Source organism: Neopelma chrysocephalum, unplaced genomic scaffold, assembly GCF_003984885.1.
Source record: "Neopelma chrysocephalum unplaced genomic scaffold, ASM398488v2 Primary Assembly neopelma1_78, whole genome shotgun sequence".
NCBI classification, from domain to species: domain Eukaryota; kingdom Metazoa; phylum Chordata; class Aves; order Passeriformes; family Pipridae; genus Neopelma; species Neopelma chrysocephalum.
The window spans coordinates 582,380-596,432 of NW_020897739.1; the positions used below are offsets into that span (position 1 = coordinate 582,380).

The following is a 14,053-nucleotide window of genomic DNA, read 5'->3' on the forward strand; positions in this document are numbered from 1 at the left end:
GTGGCTTTTCAGTCCCCATCACACAGGTGTGTGTGCATTTATGTGTGCACACATGCCCAGAACGGGACTATGGAATCACATCCCAGATCCCTGAAGTTAAAAGGAACAGCTGGAGTAACACCTCTTTAATTATTCATGGATGAAACCAGCAAAATTGCATGGAGTTGTTGAAAAGAAGAGCAGGGGACTAAAATGTACACCTGTATCTTCATGTCTTCATTTAATACATAACCATGGCATTTACTGGAAATTCTGTGTTTCAGGTTGAGCCAGTTCCTCTTTGCAGCCAAACCTCTGATTTTGTAAGTTTAACAAGGTTTTTTACAACGCAACAAAAAGCCTTACAAATGTCATCAGATTAAGCCTTATGAGGATAACTGCATGGATTAAAAGGAAGGCTGACACAAATTTTTGCTAAGAGCAAACTGATGTCTCAGCTGCCAGTGTTGATGCTTTAAGCACTAACAATTTTTAACCATTTTAACATTCATCAGAACATGGAAGAAGAGGAATAAAGACACAAGAATTATAAAGACACAAGAATTTCATGGACTGTTAACTAATAAAAGGACAAGCTGTAAGATAGAGATGTTATATCAATTAAAATTAACCGGCTCAGAAAGCTGCATATTGTACTTTAATGGAGGGAATTAGACTTTGTCCCTTTTGATATTTACAGTGCTGGCCAACCCTGGGAACAGATTTATACAAATAATATTAGGACCTACATGTCTACCAAACTGGATACTGGGGGATTGTAATCACTGGGAGGACAGAGCCTCCCTTCTTGGCTTTCCTCTGTTAAAACACACAAAACACAGACACACAAACAATTTATATAATGACCACTCAGAGAACTAGGTGTGGTTATTTTTTAAGTGCTCCCCTTCCACGAGGACCAAGCCCCAAGGTATTTAAAGGCATGAGCTTATGAAAACAAAGCCACTCTACTTCAAATATTTTAAACAAAAAGCAAAGCAGAAAATTGCAATCCTGTGGCACAACCCAAGAGGCAGCACAGGAAAGGAACCTCTCACCCAGGAGCAGCCTTAGACAATGTTGGCAAAGTAATCAGCACCATATTTAAGGCACTTTTATTGAGTAACAATCACTTTCAAAAAACCTAAACTAAATCTTTCAGTCTGCAGTTAAATTTCCTAAAGCTTTTAATTCTTGGCCTTTTATTTTTTTCAATTTTAAAAGTTTTTTCATTAGTTTATTAAAGACCATCAGGTCAAACCGAAAGGGAATGACTGTGTGTTCAAGATAACTTTGTAAAATTCTTAATTTAAAAGTTGATTAGAACTGTGACAACTTAAAGAAATAAGAAAAGATACAACAATGGTCTTTACTGATGTTTATGTTGGATATTCAAATTTTTTTAATAACTGAGTGACACTCCAAGTTCTGTATGCTTTGAATTCAGTGACCACTCCTACATAACTATTCTAACAAAGCATATTTGTAATTACCCTGAAATATTGATTTGACCAAGGGGCAATACCGAAAACGTAGTATTTATGTGCACAGTCACTGTTTTTTGGTCTCTCAATGCTTTAGGAGAACCAGGATCTTCAAGTTTTAAAATAGGTCATTCTGGCAGCTGGAGACAACTAAAGCATCAATCCCTTTTCCCTAAAATCATCTTTCAGGTCATTATATTCCATCGACTTTGCAACACCATGGAAATGCAGCAGGGCTAAAGAACCAACTCTATAGTCTGTTAGATGGTGTATTTATCCTAATTCAATTAGTGAACCTACAATAAACATTATGCACTCCTCCCTGTCTCTGATGCCTGACTGAAAACCTGACATTCCTGACCATTTCTTCCCCTCAAGGTGTAGAAAATTTTAAACTTCAGTAATAACGGTAAAAAATAATTTTCAGGCTATAAAAATGAAAAGAAGAAATCCAAACCCACACCCAACACGGATTTAAAATGCAAATATTCATTTCGTTAAAGGAACTGCTTTCAAATTTGTGACTATACAGGCATTTTCTGTTGTAAAGAAAATATATTATGGAGAAAAAAAACTTCCACAGAAAATTTTTCTAGAATCCATTTAGAAGAGCGTCCCAGTCACTTTGGTGGAGCATCATCAATAAATTATGGTAAAGAAGATGTTTGTAAACGACCTACCTTTAATGAGGAATTTAATAAATGACCATGTAATGTCACAGAGCAAGCTGGTCTTTTCTGCTGTTTAATGGACTGCAATCCTTAATTATTAAGGCTTTCATTTCCCCCAGCTGTGATACAAATGGCCACAGAAAGAATTCCACTTGGCTGTTCCAAGGCACTGAACCACTCTAAGAACCCGAGCAGCACAAAAATCTGAAACAAATCCGCTCACACTGATAAAAACATGTAAACATTTGCAGAAGTCCTTTCCATATGGACTCCATCTGTTGGGCAGGACATCCACACAACTCCAGTTTGACCCAGTGTCTTCATTTCCAGCTAGAACAAAGAACCAAACCCGTATTTCCATGAGGCTGAACTTTCCACTTCCAGCAAAATTTTCCAAACAAGAACGTGGGTTTAGAGAGAAAACCAAAACAATAAATTTCACTGCTAAAACATTCCTGTGTTGGGGGACAGAAAAGACAAGTAATTGTGTTTTGTCTCATTCCGCTCCCAGTGTCATCATTGGAATTGCCTCAAGTGATTCCCAGAGTCATCCCACTGCCAACTGTGGAGTGTGAACCAGAGGATAAAAACCCTCTCTTGTAGGCTCTGCCCTTAAATATATGTGAGACACTGCATAAAACAGGCTGAATGTAGTCTTTTAATATATACCTCTACCTGTCAAAATTATCATTGCTGTCACGCTGATCTCCTGAAAAAACAGGAGTTCAGAAAAAGCTGCTACTGGGCTTTGGTTTTTCACAAAAATTACACTTAAGACCTTGTAAACAATAAGTAAGTATAAAGCTATCAAGTTTGTTTTACCTCAAACTGGAATAAATAACCTATAAAATGGAAACTTTAATTTACTTTCAAATGAAGTTGGTTCCAGGGAATTCTTGCCATCCCTTCCTGTGGGAAGATGACAACAGAATACACAAAGGAACTTTATTTGCCCTTATTTCTTACTGCAGGCTGTCGAGTGAGCATTACAAATATTACTTGTGAAGACCTTTGTCTACAAAAGAAAAATGCTCCAGTTTATGTTAGTATGCTGCCATAAAACCAAAGTTTATGATCTCTTAATTCAGCTTAAAACAAAGCATCAGCTAATTTAAACTGAACCAATTACCCAGTTTACAGAGCAGTAGGTGGCCACAAAGAAATAGCTACATCAGTTTAAAAATAAATCAGCTTTTGATTAAGCTGGGTAGCTTTTATAGGCAGCTAGACCTAAAATTCCACTTCCTACGTGGGAAGTTTAACATTAATTACCACTGTGCTGGAAGTGCTCCATCAAATGTAACTCCTACTGCCAGTCCCTCATTTAATCATTATCTTTGTGTGATCTTCAAATGCCCCAGATTTGCAGTGAAGATCATGCCTTGCATCCTCTTTTCTGCAAGATGGAGAAGTTGAAAACCCATAAAAATGCAATATAAAAGTAGTCACACCTCTCAGGGAAGTGGTTAAAAACATGAGACAAGCAGATTTGTGCTCATTTTCTGAAGACCTTCATGCAGTACAACCACTCCATTCACTGAATCACAGTAGGCACCACCTTTTATACCAAGTCAACATAATCTCTAAATCATTTCTTGATTATGCAGTAATGCCCAGAAGTCCTCAGAGATCAGAAAAAGCTTTATTCTGAAGTGATGGCAGCATTTGCAGGCCCTCGACCTGCTCCAGCCAAAAAAGTTACTTCTAGGACAATAAAGTCAACTTCAAAGAAAATTCTATATTTTGTGGAATTAACCTGTTACTTTCTTATGTTATACAGCCCCACTGTAAATTTAGCTTCTCCCTTCCTTTATCTGATGGGTTTTTTATATCTGTGCAGGAGAACAGGGCTAAAGCCACTTTCCCAGGATCAGGTCCCCAAATTTTGTGCTACCAGCTTTGAGGAAAAAAGACCTAAAATGGATGGGACAGACCTAAAGCATAATTATAGTGCCATTTCTGTCCTTGGTGCCCTCTTTCACAAACATTAATCCTGACTGTGAGCAACGGGATCATCCCAGAGATCAACCCCATTCACAGGAGCTTTCAGTAACTTCCCAGAGCCTGAGCAATTCCAAGCACTGTGCCCAGACAGAGTGTTTCCATAATAACCCCACTGCATCTCTATCCACTGGGCTGGGTTCAACACCATCTGGATTATTTTCAGAGTGAATGTGCCTTCCCCCTCCATCAATTAACTGTCACAGGAAGTCACGCTCCCACAACTGAAGGCAGCTATAAATTACTGTCATTTTCCTAACGTGCAAGTTTACAAGTCAATGAGGATCCCAAATGATTCAAAGTGTTTGTTTTACAAAAAGCAGGGAATGCATATTAACTTAATAGATGACAAACTTGAGGCTTATGATGAGAAGCTGCCATTGTCTTTTAATCACAGCCTCACAATAAATGGAAATTAGAGAGTTTGTCCTGTCCCGTGGGACCATTTGTAAGACTGTAATTAACTCAGTGACAACCCACATAAACTTGGGTGGAAAAGCTGCAGGAGGGAGCTAAAGCCAGTCTGTATTCTCAAAACCAGACTACTAGTGCTGGTGAAATCTCTTTCTAAATATTCCTCTCATTTAGCACATCCAGGAACTCCCAAAATACATCTCCTGCAGCAGATAGCTGCAAGCCACTCAGCAGCAATTATGGTTTTAGACCATCAGCCGAGTCCTTCCCGGCAAGGCTGTACAGTCAAATTCCACATAATCCCAGCAATAACACCACCACCATCAGACCAGGCATAAATTAAATAGCTCTCAAGGTCACCTGACAAATAGATGCATGACAAATACATGAATTCAAGAGCACTATTTGGATGGTACCGTTGCTGATACATGAGTGCTACTCACTGCTGTGCAGCACAAGGGCAGAAGCTGTGGATTTGATTACAATACAATGTAGCAGAACATCCTCGAGATACAAGTATCAGGAGCAGAGTGTCATGCTTGGCCCACTGTGGCTGGAATGAGAAGCTGGATGTATTTAAAGGAGACAGACATGCAGAGGACAAGCTAAAATTAGAAGCACATTCCCATGGGCAGTCCATGAGAATACTAACACTCCGGTGAAGCCGCTAAAAAAAGAACTTCCAAATTTAGAAGGTGACTGGGAGGAGAGAGGTATCATTAAACCCCTCTCAACTGAAAAAAGCCTGGATCAGCAGTTTTGTAGGAGTAGGAAAGTCTTCAGTGCCTAGATCTGAAAAAACCCAGCCTGAACTGAGCAATTAGGAGCTATTTATCCACTGCCAGGGATGGAGGTTGGTGGTATTTGCAGGGTCAGAGCATTCACTGTGTGCCAGGGTGCAGCATGTGGAAAGCCAAGCAGGCCAGCTTGCATCCTTTGGAATGCCATGGCTTCCACAGATACTCCCAGCAGCAGAGCAACAAAACCAGGATGAAAAGGGACTTGGTGACTTTTTAAAGGCAAAGGTTTCAAGGAGCAAGGAAAATCCTAAAGGACTCCCGAAACACCTGCTAGAAGGATGCAGAAGATGCACAGGAAATGCAAAAGGCAAGAGGGAAAGGTCAGCATATAAAATGCACTTCCAAATGCACACCTTGCAACCAAAGAAAAGTTGCATTCCTAAGAGTTTTATCTCACAATACTTAAACATGAAAGCAGATGTAATTTTAGGAAAAGAACAGAAACATCCTAACAGGGATGCAGCTGTATTCAGGAATATCCACTTTTCCCTCCGGTACCTTGTTTGCTGATCATCAGGAAAGACTTTGGAGAATGAAACAGTGTTCTCCAGGGTGCAAATGGCAAGATAAGAGGCCACAGACACATGCTGGAGTATGCAAAATCCCAGCTAGGCACAAAGACACTTTTATTTCTATATTTATTTATTTTTGTGGACAGCAATGCGGTCAAAAACTGCAGTAGCACCTAGAGGGGCTGTGCAATCTCCTTTCCTGGACAGCCTCCAAACTCAGCAGGATGAGCCCTCAGTAATCTAATTTTACCGGGCATGGCTTGAGCAGGGGGTTGGGACTGGATAACTTACAGAGATCCCTTCCAACCCACATGATTCCATGATTTTTCACAGGGGACAGGATATGTAAGTAAAGCAAGATGTCTGGGCAGGTGGGAGTAGCCCCACAAATTCCCTCTCCTAATGAGCTTCCTGGCTTTCTACCCCTTTGGAAAAGGAGCTAAGACATTCCACAGTGAGCTTCCAGAGTTCCACTCCTACTTCATGATCACCTAAGTCAAAACATGATCCATGGTCCAAAGTCAGGAGCCCTTCCTTTTGCCTCTTGCTGCTCCCAACTCACATCCCCAGCATTGCCCCATTCCCTCACTCAAGCGCTTCCTCCTCCTTTCCACTCGTGCCACCCTTCCTCCTTTCCCTCTCACTTGTCCCATTGCTGAATTTATCCTTTATCCCCAGAGAAATGAGGAGGGGTAAAGGTGGGATCAGCTCTGAGGTGGCACAGACAGCCAAACACTTCCTTCTTGGAGGGACCTTTTCCAGAAGCAGGAATGTATCAGCTGACAGCTCACCCTCCCAGGCTTGGGATGCCAAACACTCCAAATGGGCAGATTTAGGTTGCATGAGAAACAAATGCTGCCTGAATGGTAACTCCCTACTTTTTCTTGGAAAAGGAAACAGGTTGAGACAGAAATGTCCCATAGAATTCAGCCCAGAGCCAGGAATGCCAAGGCTGGAGTTGGGTTATCATGGAAAGCACCCCCCAGCAGTTTTACCACCCATGCAGGAGCTGCACTAACACCATTTAAACAGGGACATCCATCCAGGCTACTGAATATTCTGCAACCCTTTTTCAGTTCAGGTTTGGGTTTTTTTCACCCCCAACTCAAGTAAAGGTTCGCAATATTTGGGAATCAATCCAGGAACTAGAGCAGAATCCACCTATTAGACCATCACCAACATTGTCTGCAAAAGCAAAGGGAGCAGAACTTACAATATCCCCCAAAAATGCTCTAAATTGTCTGTGCTGGCTTGACTGAAAGAAAAAGCTTAGTTTAGCTGAAGTAGTAGAGATCTCTGTTTTTGGAGGAAAGGGTCCAGAGGAAAATTACATATTTGTGGTTTAGCTGGGAGTCATGATGTCTATCCCTATGCATAACACGTGGTTGCAGATTCATAATAAACAAAGCTTTCAAACAACAACAACAAAAAAGTAAGTCCTCAAAGATCCAGCCTGTGTGTGCAAAGAGAGAGCAATTCATTTCAATCCAGCTTATTTACTTGAAGTCAGCAATGCAATTATGAAACTCTTCCTTCCAGAAAGCACATACAGAAAGCAAAACAAAAAAAAAAAGAGATGAAAATACAGATGGGAAGTGTGGCAGCCACCCGAGTGCTCCCCTCCCTGCAGCAGGTTCCTCAAGAGAGGTGTTTAAATCCCACTTCCCTGTTTCTGTGGATTTACTCTATTTTACATTTAAAATGAGTGGCTGCAAAAGCAGAACAGACTTTATGGAAAGAGAAGATGTTTAAAAGAACCCGGACACAGTGTGAAAAGAATTTTCATGCATTTAAGGAAACGTACAAAACCAGCTCTAAGCCAGCATGGAAAATGCTTCAAGGTCTGGTTCACACTTGATTTATACTTTATCATCCCCTATTTTGGTGCAAATTAGGCATATACTTTGTGAGGAAAGAAAATGACCGAATTTGTGGCAAATCATAGCAGAACCTCATTTCCTCAGTCTATTCTGGGTGCTGCCACAGTTATCAGGGATATTACAACCAGCAGTGCTTCCCTTGAGCTCGAATAACCTCGTGCTCCATTAAAAGGAAAGCGAATTAACGCAGCATGGCAAAGAGCAGTGGCATTGTCTACGCTCAAAGACATTTTTATGCTCCACAGTAACCCAGAAGAGCAAAACCTAAAGGGGCGATGCCACTTTTACCAGAGTAAAAGGATTATGCTGCAAGGGAAACAGAGACAAAAGCTGTGACACCCAATGAAGCTGCCTCCACCCTTCTTTGCTGGTGCACTCAGGCCACATTATCTGCTTCACATGTTACATGTTGAAAATTACTGACACATTGATTAGCACTGACTAACTTACAGTCTTTGAACTATTGGGGGTTTGTTTTTGATATTCCACTCACTTTTAGGGCCGCCAGCAGCTCCACAGAAAGCCCTTCCCCGCAAGTTCTGACAACATCAGAAGTTAAAACTTTCAGCCTTTTCCTCTTAAACATCAACCACGTATTCAAAACTTCACCAGCTAAAAGGAGTGAAAGGCACAGCAATAACAACAACTGCTGAGAATAAGAGACCCTGCAGAAGAACCAGCTGCAACAAACCCCACGATGTTTGTTCCTTGTGTGTTCTTGCCTGCTTCAGTCCCGTTCCACTACATTTAATTTCACAAATAGCAACTGCAAAACCACCTTCTCTTTTCAGTTGTTGCACTTCACTAGTCAGCTACTTTCTGCAGCCACAGCTGAGCTTAAACACTGAAGCTGTTATTTTATAATACTCATTAAATTTGCTTTTACATTAAGTATGAAATCATGTTATATCACTGGTTTATTTGGTTTCTTGATGGTTTATTTTAATTCGCTCAAGAACTAACGGTTCACCTTCATCATCAGGGAAATTGCAAATTTAATTAATTCAACAGAATGGATGAGATTTAAAATTGTTGAAACGATCAGCTCATCTAAGCAATAAAAATAATTAAAGGAAGTGAGAGCCTCTAATGCATCAGTCTCACGTAAACAAAAGCTTCATATTTATATGAAGAGCTATATTTCTTTATTTATTTGCATAGCTATAGTTAATATATCCCTGAGGGCCATGTTTTATTGAGCATAAATTTACATAGTTGGGGATTTGTATCATTTTCACTGCATCAGGAAAGAAGTGTATATTTTTGATGTAAAGAGTGAAACCTGAAAGTAAGCCCAGAATAAACACCGTGCTAAAGAACAACATCCACCAAACCTGAACAGGCCTGATTTTCACTCTCTTTGGTTTATAGAGAAACTTAACTAATGCCAGCTGAGCTACTTGCAACTGTGCCACAGTAAGTCAAACGAAATTCAGAAAGGATTTACCACATCCCCATTTTTGTATATTAATAGTGTTTCTCTTCAGATTCCTGGGACTTTATGAAGTCCCATGCACATACTCGGGTCCAAAAAGGACAAGGCAATATGCAGTTTCTTATTTTCCCCTCCATGAGGAATGGAACAGCCTCTGTGCTCGTGGTCTGTGCTGCTGTAGGGAGGTGAAACCCAGGCTGGGCAGGCAGACCTGCAGGAACAGGCTCAGGCCTCTTAGGGCTGACATGGCACCGTCTCTGCTTGGCAGCCCTACTTACCTCTAAGCACCCTGACTTACAGAGCCATCCAGGGACAACCTGTCCTGCTGCCAAAAGGACTTCATTTATCACCTGAAGGGCTGCCACATGTCAGTAAAATCTGCTCTTGCCTTTCGGGTAGGGATGAAGGTTCATCAGAGTCAGACCTGAGCCTGAAGCAGTTGACTAATAGATCCTGCCTGACATATCTTACACACCCTCGAGGAGGGGGCACAACAGGCAGATCATGGGCAAATTCAGCTTGGGAAAGACATCCCAGTTACACCATGTTTGAATCAATAGTTTTCCAGACTAGGTCAGAGCTTACATCATCAGGCTAATGCAGATTTTATCATCATTTGGGATCTCAGAAACCAAACTTAGCAAAGCAGGCTGTAAATCAACACCAAAAGCAATAATAAGATGGTGCTACAATGCTACACCACCAAAAATACGGGGATTGCAAGACTAGAAACCAGACTGTTAAAAGACGAACAAGACTGCTAAAAGAGGAACAAGAAATCAAAGTTTACCAAAAGAAGATAAAGAACAGAACACAGGAAAATGACACTGGAACTCTTGGTGAAGAGATGCGATGTTACCTTGGTGAAGATTACTTTCCTTAGCAATTTGCTTTCCAAATTTCTAAATTAAAAAATTGGAAGCATTAGCACACATAACTGCTGGAAAAGGAATAGTTACACAAGACGACAAATCCTTTCTGGGTATTTGTTCAGCAAAGGAAAGAAGCTTTTAATGTAACAGAAGAAGCTTTTAATGTGCAGTCTTAGAAAGCAAAAGCATTGTGTTCTCCAAACAGCAAGGCTTTCATTTTAAAATCTATTGCAAAAAAGCAACCCTGGACACAGGGATGTTACAGCCACGTCCTCATGGTAAGAACCTGAGAAACACAGCAGTGCAGAGAATCAGACTCCTGGACAAAGCACTGCAGCCCAGCAGCTCTGTTACCACAGGAACACGAGCTGTGTTTGCCCAGAAATTTCCTACCACAGTGGAACAGAAGCCAGGTTACTCAAGAAATGCTGGAAGAGGAGAAAATACCAGTATTGCCAAAGACTGACTGGAAAGGAAGGACTCTCAGCCCCCACAAAGTTTCTTCTCAAGGCCTGGAAGTTCACCTAATGGATTTTGCCTCATTTTAATTCCCACACAGGACTCGCTTTCTACCACAGTGATACAAAGAAGTGAGGTGAGAAGAGGCAGAAATCACAACATAAGCAATGAGTATTGGTAAGGAATAATTGCAGGTGGAAAGGATGAGGAAATTCTGTGGGTTTTAAACAAACTTGCATATATACATTACTGAAGTGGGAAATGGAGATTTGAAAAAGGAGAACAGGAAATACTATTTCTAATCCACTTTCCTTATTTTTTTCCTACACCATTCATTAGGCATTGTGACTACACAGCTGGAGAGAGAAGAAACCTCGGACTTATGAAAAGAAAGAATAAAATAAAGAGATGCTGAAAAACTACCTGAATTAGTTATGTGCAAAACAGAGTCTGGACAGAGAAGTTCAGCTTTCAGAGATATGTTGGAGCTTTACTTGTACAAGAAGTGAAACCAACTACTTCAAGGTGTCTTACTCTACTTCAGAATCACTCCTTCAGCAGAAAAGCCTAATAAGAATTAATCTCCCTCCATACCTATTTAAATACCCTACTCGTGAACATTTGGCAGATATGTTGATCCCTGAAATAATAATCTGATGTCATAAATACTTCCAGAAAGTCCGCAGGAAATATGTTTGTTTCTTCACAATTGTTTTGTTTACAGTGATTCCTTGGGGAGATTCAAATCAGGAACTGAAGTGAAAATATTACCATGGCTATCTCCTTATTTTCCAAATTTCAGAGTTTTACCCTTTTGAAAGAAAGAATTCTGATTTAGTCTTCTATTTTCTCCATAAGCTTTTCCAAATCATTTGCTCAAATTCGGCATTTAAAAGAAATGAAAACATTCCAATCCAGTTTTAAGATTCCTCTGCCAATACCAGAGGAACTTCTGAAGTTTAGTACCTCTGACTGCAGAGTACTGTGGAAAGTCTTTTTTAAATGTCATCCTGAGAGTTCCAAACTGCGTAATGGCACTCATTAAATAAAACCACCAGCCAATAAGATATGAAATGGATATAAAAATGGCATTGTTGGGAGGCTAAAAATAGGTATGTTGATTGTTAAGAAGTTTAGTCCTGAAATCTTTCTTATCCTGATGAAATAACTAAAAGACTAAATATTTTTCTAGTTAGGTACTAATTGGAGGCCTAACTTGGAAATGCAAAACCAAGTGATCTGCAAAAGTTTTTGATAATTCTCTGTTTTCTCTGGAAAGGTAATTGGAAAATATCTCCAATGTTTAGCATTTTTTTTCAACTGTTTCTCTAAAACAAAAAATCTTGCCCATATGAAAAGTACAATGTGTTTACTCAGAGGCTAAAATCAAAAAAGTGACTCACCACAGCTGTGCTGCTTCACTCTGACTGGAAGCAAAGTATGAAAAAGGTGCTAACAAAGGGTTTACACCCTGGAGTATCTGGTACAGTCCAAGATTTGGAAGATAATTAACGGAGGAGACCATACAATGCTATTATCATAGAGGTATTATTTTAGAAATAAAGTTAACCTGGAACTGACACCTTCACACAAAGTCACTTTTTGAAGGGAGACTTAATCAAGCTAACTAGGGAGAATAAAGAAGAATAAGGCTGAAAGACAAGAGAAAGGATTAGTGAATTGTAATTTCAGAAGTCTGTGCGCTGCAATGAATGTATAATTCAAAAAGACAAGGAGCTAAAAGAAAGCTACACTGGAGGAACATGCAGAAAACCAGGGACATCATCTTTGAGAAACTGTCCAATCAATTAAACCAGATCTCTGCTTTCCTCTAGAAATCACATAAAAAAATTTATTCTTTATAATTTTTTTAATTTATTTTCTAAATTATACTTATTGTTGACAAGTTTCTTTTAGATACACAGGCAGAGCTGGCAGAACAGCTGACAGCAGAGACTCAACGATGACAGAATACAACACCTGCTGCCAAACCCTGGCATATTAATTCCAGGCCATGAAAAATCTCCTGTCGGGCAGATCCAGAACATGGCATCTTTTCTGGAACAGGGGCAGAACACTGTGTCTAGGATGCTTTGGATTGTGCCCCTTGGTGCAGGTGGTGAGGCACAGAATCAGTGCTGACTTCGAGCCCTACCTGCCTGTCACCAAAGCTGCCAGTGCCCGTTGGCACTCCGAGTCACACCCTCACAAATATAAATATTCCATGTGGGACGCAGCATCTGGACCACATCCCACACTGGTCCAAGCTGCTCAACAAGCTGCAGACAAGTGATCACATGGCACCAATTTAGACTTTTGTTTCAGCTCAGCTCTGTGCTCTTCAGCCCTTCCACTGCATCCGTTTATTATTGGTTTTTATTCATCTTCCCTGGCTTGTTCCAACTCAGTTCCAACACTCCAGTTACAGCAAAGTGAATTACTTTAGAGTGACCACAACTTCTCCCCACAAGGAGTTGTACATACTCTGGTCTTTCCCCACTTTACAAAATTTTGGTGGGGGTAAAATGACAGAGATATCATTATTCTTCCTCCTTAAACAAATTTCTATGTCAAAGCTCAAAGCTCAAGAGAGCTGTTTCAGAGACTTGACATTTCATTTTTGAACAGTGGCACATTTGTTTTCAATTCATGTTTATTACTAAAAGGAAGGAGATGATTTTATCCCAGGCACGAAACAATTATATTTGTCTAAAAATGTCCCTAATACTTCTAAATTAAAAATGAAAAGGAGGAGAACTAACCAGAAGGAAGATCAAGCAGACTGCCAGGCGCTTTTGGAGTGCCAAGCATACGTGTTTGATTAAAACATTCAGTGAGGCTACTTGTTTTTCTGAGGACAACTTTCAAGAATGTGCATGGGGACAGATGAACAAGATGGACAGGAAATTCCCACCCTTCTGCAGAAGTCTCAGGTACAGCAAATATTCCTGTGAGTGATGCCCTTGGCAAACTAATTCAGTGCCTGAAAAACTGAAAAACCCAGCTACAGTTCCTTAAAGATCAAGGTACTTACCTGTTTATACTGTTTCTAAAGGAAGGAGACAGACACACCCCACCCTCCCAAATAACTTTTTTTGCTCTACATGAGTAGGAAACACAACTGTGGAAATAAAAGGGGCAGAGCTTTCTGCATCCACCTATCTTTCCTGCAGAAGAACAGAATCTCAAACACAAAATACAGGATAAAATAAGCATTTCAGCAAAAACAACTCTATCCACATTCTGCAACATAAACACTGTTAGCTGAAATTCTTCTGCAGGTCTCCAAAAGTCATGGGCAGTACTGGAAATAACTCCTCCTACACCCTGCACAAAAAAACCCCAAACACTTGGCATAGAGAGCAAAAGCTTAAGGATGGAACAGAGCGTGTTGCTTTAGGTGATCTATCAGGATATTGCATCCCATGGCAGAACTCACAGGGAGCACCACATTATGAAGAAACAGTCCTGCCTGGAGATATTTGCCCTTGACTTCTCTGAGCTGCTATTTGTACTCATTATTTTGCATTTCCCCTCCGTTTTCTA

At 40.3% G+C, this 14,053-nt stretch overlaps 1 protein-coding gene across 29 annotated transcripts in view; it reads right to left on the minus strand.

The window, feature by feature from the left end:
- The window catches only part of CAMK2D (calcium/calmodulin dependent protein kinase II delta), a 117,889-nt gene that overhangs the window by 57,246 nt on the left and 46,590 nt on the right, over positions 1-14,053 (minus strand). The window lies entirely within an intron of this gene.